Genomic DNA, 12,472 nt, shown 5'->3' on the forward strand with positions numbered 1-12,472 from the left:
GGCAATGAATTCCATAATTGGGCCGCTCGGACCTGGAAGCTACCTCCCCCCGCCTTAGCCAGCCTGAATCTCGACATGATAAGGCTATTGACATTGGTGGTTCTTGCCAGTCGGGTGGAGCTTCTCTTTAGGAATCTGTCCATGAGATAGCTGGGTGCAGCATTATTCAAAGCTTTGTGAACAAGGGATGCAACATTTAAATGGATTTTGTTTTGGGTAGACAGCCAGTTGTTTTGGCACCTAATCTTAGATGTATGTGATATTTTGGACACGCCAAGAGCTGCTCTCAAGGTATTGTTTTGTAGGATTTGGATTCTGTGGATGATAGATTTGTTGACACCGATGTAAAGGGCATTGCAATAGTCGAGCCTAGACAGAACCGGGGCTCTAGCTAAGATAATACAGTTGTCATCTGAGAGAAAGTATTTACCTGCTCTAATGAGCTTACAAGTGTAAGCTGTGGCAGATGCCATGGATTTCACCGGTTTATCGAAGGAGAGGATGGAGTCCAGATAAAAGCCAATTGTCTATCTCCTTGGACACCTTAATGATATTGCGATCAATCTCAAAAGAGATGTAGTCTTGGCCTAGTTTTTTTAAGATTAGAGTGAGTACCCAGGATGATTAGCTCTGTTTTATCATCATTCAGGCATAGACAGTGGGTTGCCATCCATGCCTGGATGATGAGATGCAACCTATTTACCAAGACCAAATCCTTGTTTTAATTCCCAGAAAGTGGGAGGAGAATCTGGGTATCGTTTGTAGAATTAGTGTAGGTGATGCAAAGAAGGTCCAGATCATCAAAAAGGGGCTTAGTAAATATGTTGCATAAGGTGGGGGAGAAGCAGGAGCCCTGGGGAACTCTACACAGAATGGGCATCGGATCGGCTGCAGCCGAGGGGAGAATACCCTCATAGTCCTGTCGCTCAGGAAAGACTCAATCCAGGTTATAGCCGCTTTGGAAAAATGTGCAGCTGAGTCTAGGTGGCTACAAAGGACCTTGTGGTCGACAAAATTGAATGCAGCCGAAAGGTCCAGCAACAGGAGAAGGGCTGTTTTACCTTTGTCTCGTAGTTCATCTATTTGTGCCTTTAAATTGATGAGGGCAGTCTCAGTACCATGTTGGGGGCGGAATCCTGATTGACGTGCTCCTAAGAGCTTATGTTCCAAGAATTTTTGAATTTGGTTGTAAGCAGTCTTTTCCAGGATTTTAAGTAGAAATGGGACTGTCGTGATGGGACGGTATTTTGTAGGTATAAGTGGGTCTAGGGTTTGCTTTGAGCAGAGGCAGTACCCAGGATTGTTTCAGGTTGGTAGGCATGTTGCACGTTGCAAATGAAGCGTTGATAAGTTTCGATACAAATGGGGTGTTAAGATTTGGGTATATGGGAACACCAAAAAAGGATTCAGTAATATACTTTTATATATTGGAACACCAAAAAAGGATACTCGGGTATACAAAGGATACAAGTTGGAGACGACTCGGAGCAAAATGCCGTTAGTTGATTACAGACCTTCCAACTAATGTCACTCTTTGACTATTGATATTCAGAGTAATTAGTGGAAAGAGCGAGTTATGGAAGGGATACACCAGCCTGTTGAACAAGTACAAAAGGAGTTTTAGTAACTGCCCCCGAACTAGTAGACTAAGTATAGGTCTATTTAGAGATCCACTGTCCTGCTTTGATGGACTGAAGGACTGTAACCCAGGAAATCCAAAGTAAAAAAAAAAAAAAACAACGATGGGGAAGGGAATGTTAGTAGGGAAACTAACCCGAACGGAACGAGGGCCACACTAGAGACGGGTTGGTGCACGCTGGGTAGCGTCCATGAAGTTCAGTGCACTATTCTTTTAGCAAAAGATATTAATTAGCAGATGAGGATGCAGACCCAGGTAAGTATTCACAGTCTTAATGGATTCCGTAGGTCAAAAGAGTCCAGGTTAGGCAAAGACTGGCAAGCCCCCTTTAATGTAAGTTGATGACTGGATAAACGAGCAAGAAGCAGTCAGAAAAACACCACAGAATACCACTCTCACCTATGAAGCTCCCCCTTGTGGGACCTGCGTAACTGAATAGGGTGGAGGAGGAACGGTCACGTAGCAAGACGAAGTTGTGAATCCATAACGTGGTATATTTGACAAGCAACTGAAGGAAAGCGGGTTGATCCGTTGTGGATTGCTGAGTAAAGCCGGGAAAACCACGCCTCAGGGGTTAGCTGGAGTTCATGCCGTTGAAGCAGCAGGTCCCAGCTGCGACCGCAATGGAAACAAGCAGCCAGAAGAGACCGCTGAGAAGAGCGGTACGGATGAAATTCCAAGCTCCGGAACGAAGACAAAAAGAACTATCATCAGAAGTGCGTACTACGGAAGGTTTCTGATTTAAATACCAGTCGGCTGATGAGCGTGCGTGTGAGTAAGCGCAATGAAGTCAGGTCATGTGACATTCGCGTACACTTGTAGAATGGTATCGGAGGTACGCGCAAAATGGAATGATGTTCTTTACATGAGGTAGGATACTGAGAATGCGTGGTAACAAAAGGGCTGACAATGTGTATTAATGAAGGCGTTTTCCAGGGAGCTTCCCCCAGAGTCGCCACCATGTATAAAACGGTCTGGCTGATCTCTGATCTGTGTGTGCAGGATACCAAGTACACGTGGTTCTGGCAGCATCTTTTATAAATTGGGCCAGGCAGAGGTCGCCTTGGCAGTTAGATGGCTTGATAGAGAGGATGACTTTCTCTACCTCGAGGATAGAGGTTTTTGAGAACATGAATCGCACAGCTGAGTCCTGTACCTTTTGAAGGAGGGGTCGGTATTCAGCATGTTAGTCTGGGATGGTTGATTGAGAGAGGCTTTTTTCTTAGCTATTTTCTTTTGGAGCAGAGTTGCTTTATTTGATAGTGTTTGTTGTATATCTGAACACCATGTTTCATCTTTGGAGCAAGTCTCCGGAGTGGGGATGGGTGACTAATTCCTTGAGGATGGTGAACAGTTCCCTCATACTCTAATTAGCATTAGATATGTGCTTTGTTATATGAATTTCGCTTGGCCGTATGGATTTCCTTTTCGTAGTGGGAGGAGATTTCCATTCATTTATTTTTGTGGTCTTCTGAGGGGATTAGCCTCCATGCGGTTTCACAACTCCTCTTGAGTTGTCGTAAGTCCTTATGTTCATGGGTGAACCATTTATTTAGATGGGATTTGGGTTTACTTGGTCTGAGTTTTAAAGGGGCAATGTTGTCAAGTGTGGTTAACATAAAGTTCTTGTACTCATCGACAAGAGTTTCTGGGTCTAAGTGATCCGCTAATTGGTTGAGAGTGGGAAGGATAGCGAAAATCACTTTATCCTTAGTAATACTCTTTTTTTTATTCCTTGTTGGACATGGCAGGTCCATGGTGGGAACTGGAGAGGGGTGTTCTAGAGTTCAAAGGATAAGAGGAAATGGTCTGTCCAAGATTGTGGGGAGATGGATTTAATGTTGGCAGTGCAGTTGTAGTCTGCCAGCTAATCAAGGATTCTCCCTTTGGTATGAGTGGGTTCGAAGATTTTGAGTTATGCCCAGTTCAGAGAGCATGTTGGCAATGGTGGTGGCTTATTGTCTGAGGGGTGATTGTATCCCATATTAAAGTCCCCTAGGACAAGTCATTGTGTAGATATTTTAAGGTTATTGGAGAGTAGGCTGTAAATATCCTTCTTGAATGTTCCTATGGGACCAGGTGGTATGTAGATGAGGTGGATAGTCAGTGTCTGGGAGTTAAGTAGAGGAATATTAATAGTAAACGCTTCACACGATTAAGAAACTAGGGTAGGTGTAGTTCTCATACCTAAGCTAGTCTTAGCGATGATGGCAATGCTGCGGCCTCACATATTAGTTCTGTCCTGTCTCAGTATGGTATGCCCATCCGGGATTGCTAACGAAAGTAGGGGTCCTGCTGCGACGTGCAGCGAAGACTCTTTGATAGCAAGAAAGTCCAGATTATCGGCCGATATCAGGTCGCAGATATCCGTGGCGTGTGCAGTAAGAGATCTGGCATTTATTAATCCTCTAAGGGGGGGCACTACAGTAGATTGGGTAGGTTTTGTTTTAGTTGGAGTAGTTGAAGGCCTCTGGGTATTAAGGTGGGTGCGATTTACCTTTTGGTTATTGGATCTTTTGTTGGCGGGGGATAGGGTTCTAGTTAGGGGCTCGAGGAATCTGGCGAGTCTTGCTCGGAGTCTAGAATTTCTGAGGGGTAGACTACATGGATTACTTCGAGGCCAGCTTGAAGGTCTCGGATCAGTGCAATCCATGATGGTGGGGGTGACTAAGAATAAATTGGTTGAATTATGTAAAGCTCTCTTGTTCTCATTGTTCTCCTCATTAATATTGTAGCAGCCAAAAGAGCCGGGGCTGGAGTACAGAACCCTTTTAGTAACTAAACATACTCATTGATCTTCACACTTATCCTTATGACATGGGTAAGGATCGTCGCTCGCTTTGCAGAGCTTTTCATGCCTAGCACAAAGTTTCCCGTATCGATACCACTCTATTTCTTCACATGTGCTTGCCATCTGGAAATGCATAATAGTATTAATCAATGAAGTACTGTTTCTGTGGTGAATTCCAATTCCAAATTAGCCTGTAATAATTGTAATAAAAGTCTGCAACAGTCCTATTTAATCAAAGTTAACCGTATGCTGTTACTAAAAGATGGCCCTTAAACTGGAGGGATTGCTCACTGCAGATTCCCCACCTGTATCTGCCTGGTAATTGTAGTTCCTATAACTATAAAATACCTGCCAGAAAGTTGTACGCCAGAATATTTTACGAAAGAAAACTGGATAAGCATACGTTTTTAAAAGCATGTCTTTTAATGAAAGACATTGAAAATTCGATGATTCCATCACCTCTACCCATGGACAAAACTGTCAGCAATGGCACTCTGTCAAGAGTGGCACAGGGCACCCAGGTAGGTTTTGGGTGACAGTGCTGATGTAAGGTGACAGATAAGCACACACAGCAGGAAGCTCAACAAGAAAGAATAGGCAACAGTAGCTGTGAACAAAAAGGGGCAGGGATTACAAAGGTACAAACAAACTGGATTCCCTCTTGGTGTATGCAGAAATGGGAAAGAGTGTTCCACGGACCTTTTGCAAACTCCAGCCTTCTGCACAGATTGCTATTACAGGGGCCCACTCTGTATGCTCATGGCTGGGAACAACAGCAGTGGGTGTCTGTACCTGAACCCTAAGGCACGAACAAGGTAACAGTACTTCACAAGACTGAAGCCTGTACATGTTGTGTTTTCAGTGTTGTACTTCATGTCATTGTTTGGTTCCTGTTGGACAAGGGAAGGGGCAGAGTTTGCCTGCCGGAAACCAACAGTCAAGCTCTGTACAAAGGATTTACATAAGACACAAGTGAAGACAAGAACAGAAATATCCAGGGAAAAGGAAGTCAAAGAGAACAAGGTTCAGAACAGGATCCGGAAAAAGGAAGGGCAGAACCTAGTATCTAACTGTAGGGAATGGTGACCGGAAACTGTACACGGAATAGTAGAACAGTAACTCAGGGCTGGAAAGACAAGAGAAAGCTAGCAGAAGGAAAGAAGGAAACAGTATAACCTAAGGGGAGGACAGACGACTCAAGGAAGAGAAGGACGGGAATCAAGAACAGGGGGTTGCAAACCAGGAAGAGAGCAAGGGAGCAGTAGCCAGGAAACGGGGCGGGGGGGCTGCAAACAAGGAAGCAGGGCTGCAGTAACCGATGGCACAAGGTGCAGGCAAACTGTTGAGGACTGTAGTAGGCTGCAAGGCAGGGAGTCCAGAGGAGCCGGACAGAGCTGTAGTAGGCTGCAGACAGAGAGCCCAGAGGAGCATGGCAGCAAGGAGCGAGCCCAGAGGAGCAGGGCAGCGAGGCGGGGAGACCAGAGGACCAGGGCTGAATGCAGTGGAGCGAGCAGGCTGCAAGGCAGGGAGCCCAGAGGAGCAGGGCTGAAGGCAGAGGAGTGTAGCAGGGAGCCCAGAAGAGCCGGCAAAGGGCACTGGATCAGAAGCAGGATAATACGGCAACAGGAACAGCATACAAATCGTGGCTCAAGGCAAAAAGGGGCTGGGAGAACTCTTGATGCAAGAGACTGTGCTCCTGCCTCCTCCCTCTCTGGTCCTGAGAAGGTGGACGCAGCACTGATCGCTAGGGTTTCTGGGAATTGTGGTTCCAATACTGATGAATGGGAATAGCCAGGAAATAACTGTAGCAAGGTGCATTATGGTACATGTAGTTAGCTGAATTAAATAAGAAACTACCAAAGTCGTGCAAATGGAAATGAAGGACCAAAGTGTGAATAGGGTTTGTTCAAAGAGTATTATGAAGATAAATGTGTTCCAAATAGTCTATGATGGTTGCCAATGTGTGTGCCAGTGGCACAGGCATGACAATAACACTAACATTCAGAGTGGAATGAGAGTGGCAGGTACATTTTGCAACATTCTGCAGATGCAACAATCGGTAAAATAATAATAATAATAATAATAAAAAAAAATAATAAACTAATCAGTCCTTCAGACTATCAGTACTGGGAAACTGTTTCCTTTTTTATCTTTTCCACTTTGTGCCTTTTTAACAGTGCACACCGCATCTTACAATGCAGTGCGATGGGGATACTTTTTACACTTGTCAGTGCAAGGGAGTTTTACTAAATTCCATCCATGGTTGCACTATAGAAGCCTCTACTTTTCGTGTACAGGACTCCAACTCTTAGTATAGGCCTGAACTACCCAAAGGGTTTGGTAGCAATGGCTGAGCAGCCAGGTTTAGTCTAGGAGGGAGAAGGGCCGTAGTAGAGTACAAAGACCTTTGAACACGCCAACAGTCAAGAAGACACTTACACTCCTGTAGTTGTATATAAATATTATGTATTCAACATACTAGGCAAGCTTAAGTTCACTTTTCAATTCAGGTAAGTAGAAGAAATGTATATACATATATACAGTAGGACATTTGCAAATGTACCACAATTCATTTGTAAACCTTAAATTGGAATGCAAGTAAGGGAAAGTGTTTCTTCAGGTTAGAAAGTATTCATCAACCAACAATCATAAAATGAGAATACTGGTAAGTAAAATAACTTTGTACACACTTGTAGAATAGTTGGGAGCAATTCAAGGCAAGTAAAGCACTTGACAATTAATACTTGGAATCACTAGTATTGGAAAAGAATGAATTAATCAGAACCAACACAGAGCAGGTAAGACTTGCATTACATTCACAGGGGCCTTAGGCTTTAGTAGGCCATCCCTATCTAGGTATGAGAGTCTCAGACAGATTGGGGGACAAAATAGGTAAGGCAACAGCTGTAGAAATTAAAGAGTTCCAGAAGACTAGTAGCAAGTAAGTACACTTTCTTTGTTGAGAAAAAAAGGTTCAGGGGCTTCGTAGAAAGCTCCCTATAGGCGCACATGCATTGGGCCTGAGCGGCAAACTCCAAAATGTGCAAATTAGCAATCTTGCTTAAGAATTGGCACTCCAGCAAAGCAACTCTAGGTAAATTCTACCAAGATTCTCACAGTACTTTAAACATGAGGATTTATTTCATTTATGTAGCACTGGCACACCTAACCCTCGGGCATCTGGGTGCTTTTACTTAAGATGGGATGTAGCACAATACTCGCATGACACAACAGCAGTAGACCCGGTCACCAGATTCTTGGTTAGGTAGACTGAAGAAGGGACATGGGATGGATCTTCGCAGTAGCAGTCGAGTGGTGAGGCTCTCAGCACAGGATTCTTCATGGTTCTGTGGTTTTGGTGCCCTTTTCATAGCACCAGTGAAAACATGGTTACAGCCCTGCCAATTCAGCTTGCTCTCTTGGCCCAGTATTTGATGAAGGGACTTCAAGGATTGGAATCTTGCCTTTGGAGGTCTGGAAGGAGTCCACCAAAGATTCGGGAGGATTCGACCTTTGAAAGGTAATGCACTGCACACTGGCCACAGGTCCCAGGGTATTGGCGGTTTGCAGCTGGTGAAGGTCACAGCTCATCATGGGATGGCTTGAAATGCAGGTAGACCTCAGACTGGTTGGCCCCACCTGTCTAAGGGAGGAAGTCATCAGATTCAGAGCTTCCCTGTCGCTTGGAAAAGTGGGCTGGAGCAGCAGTGGTCACTCAGATGGCTCTGGTGGTCTCTGGAGGTAGCTGCAAACGTACTTCTTCTCTTTGGCATTGATCTTCCAGTAGTTGACTCTCGTTTCAGCATCAAGACCCTCACCTTTTCTTTAGGAAACCTGCCATTCAACATGCATGCTGTCATTCAAACTTGGGGTGTGGGCTGTCTGGATCTAAGGAGGGACACTGGAGGACAAGACCTGTGGAGTTTTGGAGTCCTCCCAGTTTCCTGTCCTCCCAGACACACTGGCGCCTTCGTGCAGGCTTCACAACAGGATCATGACGAAGGCAAGACACACAAGGTCCTCCCTCAGCCAGCACAGCAAAAGGACTAAAAGAAAAAAAACATTGTGAGTTGGTGAAAAAAGTACGGAATCATTTTGGATCAATGGTGCCACATGTGTGCCTTACCGCAGCTGCAAATGCAGCCTGCATTCTAAGTTTCACAAAATTGGTAGAAAAAGTATCCACGGCCACCAGACACTCAGATGGAATTGTTACTGTAACTAAAAAGTTAAAGGAGAAGTGACAAAGGGGTCCCTTCAGCACTCCACATAAGTTGGGGGGCGGGGGGAGTGCTGGTCTCAAAAGAAAAGTTGTAGGTAGGATAACAAGTACCCTCATATCCTTGAACAGTAGTTCTTAACAGGAATTCAAATAAACCAAAGAGGGAAGCTCAAGGAGCTTCCATTAACACTGCACATAATGTTCTGCTGCTACAATAGGAATTTACAGATGCCAATGAAAAAGATGGAGGAAAGTAGACTCCATCAAAATAAACCCAATAAGCGGAGCAAAACAAGGGTGGGTGAGTGAGGAAAAATATATTCCCAATCACCCATGAGAGTTAGAAAAAATCCAGCAGTCCAGCAAAAAGTGCTGGGGGACCAGGTGAGTAGAATATCACACAAGATGGAAATTCTACCTACCAGTTATGCTATGTTAATGTGATTTATACCTGTCACAACTTTTACGCAATAGGAAAAGGATACAGATTTTTAAAGGATACAAGATCAGCCTCCGCTTAGGGAACCTCTTCACTCTGGGATAACCTGGATTATAACCAAGATGGTTCTGGGATATCTTGAAACGTGATTTTGCACAAGACGTTCCCCCCAAGAGCGCAGCCTGTAGAAGGTAGTAACTAACAGGCCAGGGGCTTAAGTGGAAAGGCAGGAGCAGCGACAACAGAGCTAGAGGAACAAAGAAAAGGATAGTTTAAGATAGCAGCCAAAGGTACAAAATACAATACTTGTTCCCTTCTTGACCCCTCTTACCTGCTTAGATAGGTAGGAAGTCCCGTAACCTGAAAGTGTGTAGTAGGAGGTTGGCTTGATGGTAGAAAATGGAAGTCCCAGTAGAAGAAAGTTTGTGCAAAGATCCACCTAACCCGAACGGCACGAGGGCGCGTCTAATAGTGTCCAAAATAAACCCCAAATATAAACAGCAAAGCGTCCCAAATCCAGGGAGTGACCAGCAGAAACAGGAGAGCGTCCGTTTGGTCACTTCAGTGTGTAGAGCGTTGTCTTCTTGTGAGCAGCGCCGTGTATTTTCCTGTGGTAAAGAGTTCGTATACTTTCTGTGTAGGAAGTAGGCAAAGAACAAATCCAAAATACAAGCCAGGAGTTCGTTAACCAGGGGGAAACAACCGAGGGAGCCAGGAGCCAGAAATCGAGGGAAAAGACGTCAGAATAATCCTTGATACAAAGCCGGGTCAGGAATCAGATAACAGGAAGATAACCGTAGGTAATCGTAGATCGAGTACTCGAACTGAATAGTCAGTTTTAGGAGCACCCGTTACAAGGACACGCCACACTAAGTACTGGGATCTGTTTCAGAACGCAAGTCACGTTGTGGGCGTTTCCCGTGACTGCGAGCCGAAGGAATTCTGGACCTTGTAGTGCGGCGGATTCCGTGGGCTGAAAACAGTCTCCAGGGCAGTTTCCAACTGGAAGTAGATATCTGCAAGTGTCTTGAAATAGGAATGCGGGGCATGACAGTACCCCCCCGCAAAGGACGACCACCCCTGCGGGCACGCAGTCTTTCCAACCAAAAGGCCCGCAAGAGCCGGGGTGCATGCAGATTCGAGGCCGGTTCCCAAGTCCTATCTTCAGGACCGTAACCCTTCCAATCAATCAGGTAGAAACGTACTCCACGACGCAGACGGGAGTCCAATATAGCATGTACTTCATATTCATCATCACCCTGTACCATAACTGGAGCAGGGGCGACAGGAAGTCGAGTGCCAGGTACAAAAGGACGGAGTAGAGATACATGAAAGACTGGGTGAATCCGCCAATGGGATGGGATGTCCAAACGGACAGCAACCGGATTGAGACAAGAAAGGATCTTGTAGGGACCCACATAACGGGGCATGAGTTTCCTTTTACCCCGAATGTTGAGGTGTTTGGTTGCCAACCAGGCACGATCACCGGGGACATAGGAGGGGGCAGGCGACCGATGTTTGTCCGCTTGCGTCTTTGTCCGGAGTTGTGCAGCTTGTAGATGTAATATAACGGAATTCCGTATAGCAATCAGAGTGTCTCTCGTGGATTTTGCTGCAGGGATTTGATCCAAGGAAGGTAAGACAGGTGGAAGTATTCTTGGATGTAATCCATACAAGGCGTAAAATGGGGAACATCCTGTTGAAGTATGTCGAGAGTTGTTATAAGCAAACTCCGCTGTCCCCAGAACGGATAACCAATTTGTCTGATGCTGTAAACACAGGCAACGAAGGTATTGTTCCATGGTGCCATTTGTGCGTTCGGTTTGTCCGTCCGTTTGAGGATGATAAGATGATGAAAGCCGTGCATCAATCCCCAAAGAATGGGTAAGGGCTTTCCAGAACCGTGAAGTAAATTGAGTACCCCGGTCAGAAATCATGATTGTGGGTAGTCCGAAGAATCGTACCACATGATCGAAAAAAAGAGTAGCCAATGAGGAGGCGGTAGGTATACCTGAGCACGGTACAAACCGTGCCATTTTAGTGAATACGTCCACCACCACCAGCACCGTTGACATTCCCTTAACCAAGGGCAGTTCCACCACGAAATCGAGTGACACCGTATGCCATGGGCGTGGAGGAAGCGGCATGTTCATTAATAGACCAAATGGTTTCCCTGGTTGTCTTTTACATTGTATACATATTGCACACGTAGATACGTATGCCGCGGTATCCTTTTTCATACCTGGCCACCAACACCATCTATGTAGCAGGTCATAGGTTTTAAGCTGGCCTGGATGTGCAGCTAACGGGGTATCATGGGCCCATTCCAAAGCCTTCCGTCTGGTGTGGTTGTCAGGTAAGTATAAAAGACCATGAACATAAGGAAGACCTGTGACAACCTGGGCACCCAAGGTGTCGAGATAAGCGGCATGTTCATTGGCCCACTGTCGAACTTGATCCAGAAGTGAGGGGGAGACCGAACAAACACAAATGACAGAACCCGAAGGTAGCATAGGGGTAACCGAGTCCCGGGTGTCGAAATCGGCACCGACTCGGGATAATGCATCTGCCTTTCCGTGGAGAGGTCCAGGGCGATAAGTGACTATAAAGTCAAATAACGTGAAAAACAAATGCCAACGTATTTGTCGAGCATTGGTACATTTTGCGTTGGAAAGGGCCTGTAAATTCCGATGGTCAGTGTACACAGTTACTGGATGTCGAGCACCCAGAAGATGGTGTCTCCACTCCTTAAAGGCTGCTCGAATTGCTAGGAGTTCCCTTTCCATAACAGTGTAATTACGTTCAGCCTGAGACAATTTACGGGAGTAATAAGCCACCGGATGTAGTTGTTGTGTAGTGGGGCAGATCTGCGACAAAATAGCCCCCACCGCGATAGCGGATGCGTCAGCCTCCACTATAAACGGAAGGGAAGGGTTCGGGTGTTGCAGAACGGGAGCAGTAGTAAAGGCCTCCTTTAATGCCTCAAAGGCCGACTGGGCTTTGCAGTCCCAAAGGAATGGAATCTTCGGGCTAGTGAGACGGGTCAAGGGCGCTACTATCTCAGAAAATGAGGCAATAAAGCGTCTGTAAAAGTTCGAGAAACCCAAAAAAGATTGAAGTGCCTTTACAGAATCTGGGACTGGCCAGTCCCTTACTGCTTTAACCTTGGAAGTACACATGAGCACCCCATTCGCAGATATCTGAAACCCCAAAAACTCAACTGATGATGCATGGAATACACATTTTTCCAATTTGGCATAGAGAGAGTGTGTACGTAATCGCTGCAGTACAGAGCGAACGTGTTGGATATGTTGGGTGAGGGAATCCGAGAAGATCAAGATGTCATCTAAGTAGATCACGACATAGCAATCTAGTACATCT

General features: G+C 45.6%; 1 protein-coding gene across 1 annotated transcript in view; it reads left to right on the forward strand.

Moving 5' to 3' along the window:
* Nucleotides 1–12,472, forward strand: part of ITGAV (integrin subunit alpha V) — an 800,372-nt gene that overhangs the window by 317,064 nt on the left and 470,836 nt on the right. The window lies entirely within an intron of this gene.

The sequence above is a fragment of the Ambystoma mexicanum genome, chromosome 9 (genome assembly GCF_040938575.1).
Source record: "Ambystoma mexicanum isolate Mex_15411 chromosome 9, UKY_AmexF1_1, whole genome shotgun sequence".
Lineage (NCBI taxonomy): Eukaryota > Metazoa > Chordata > Amphibia > Caudata > Ambystomatidae > Ambystoma > Ambystoma mexicanum.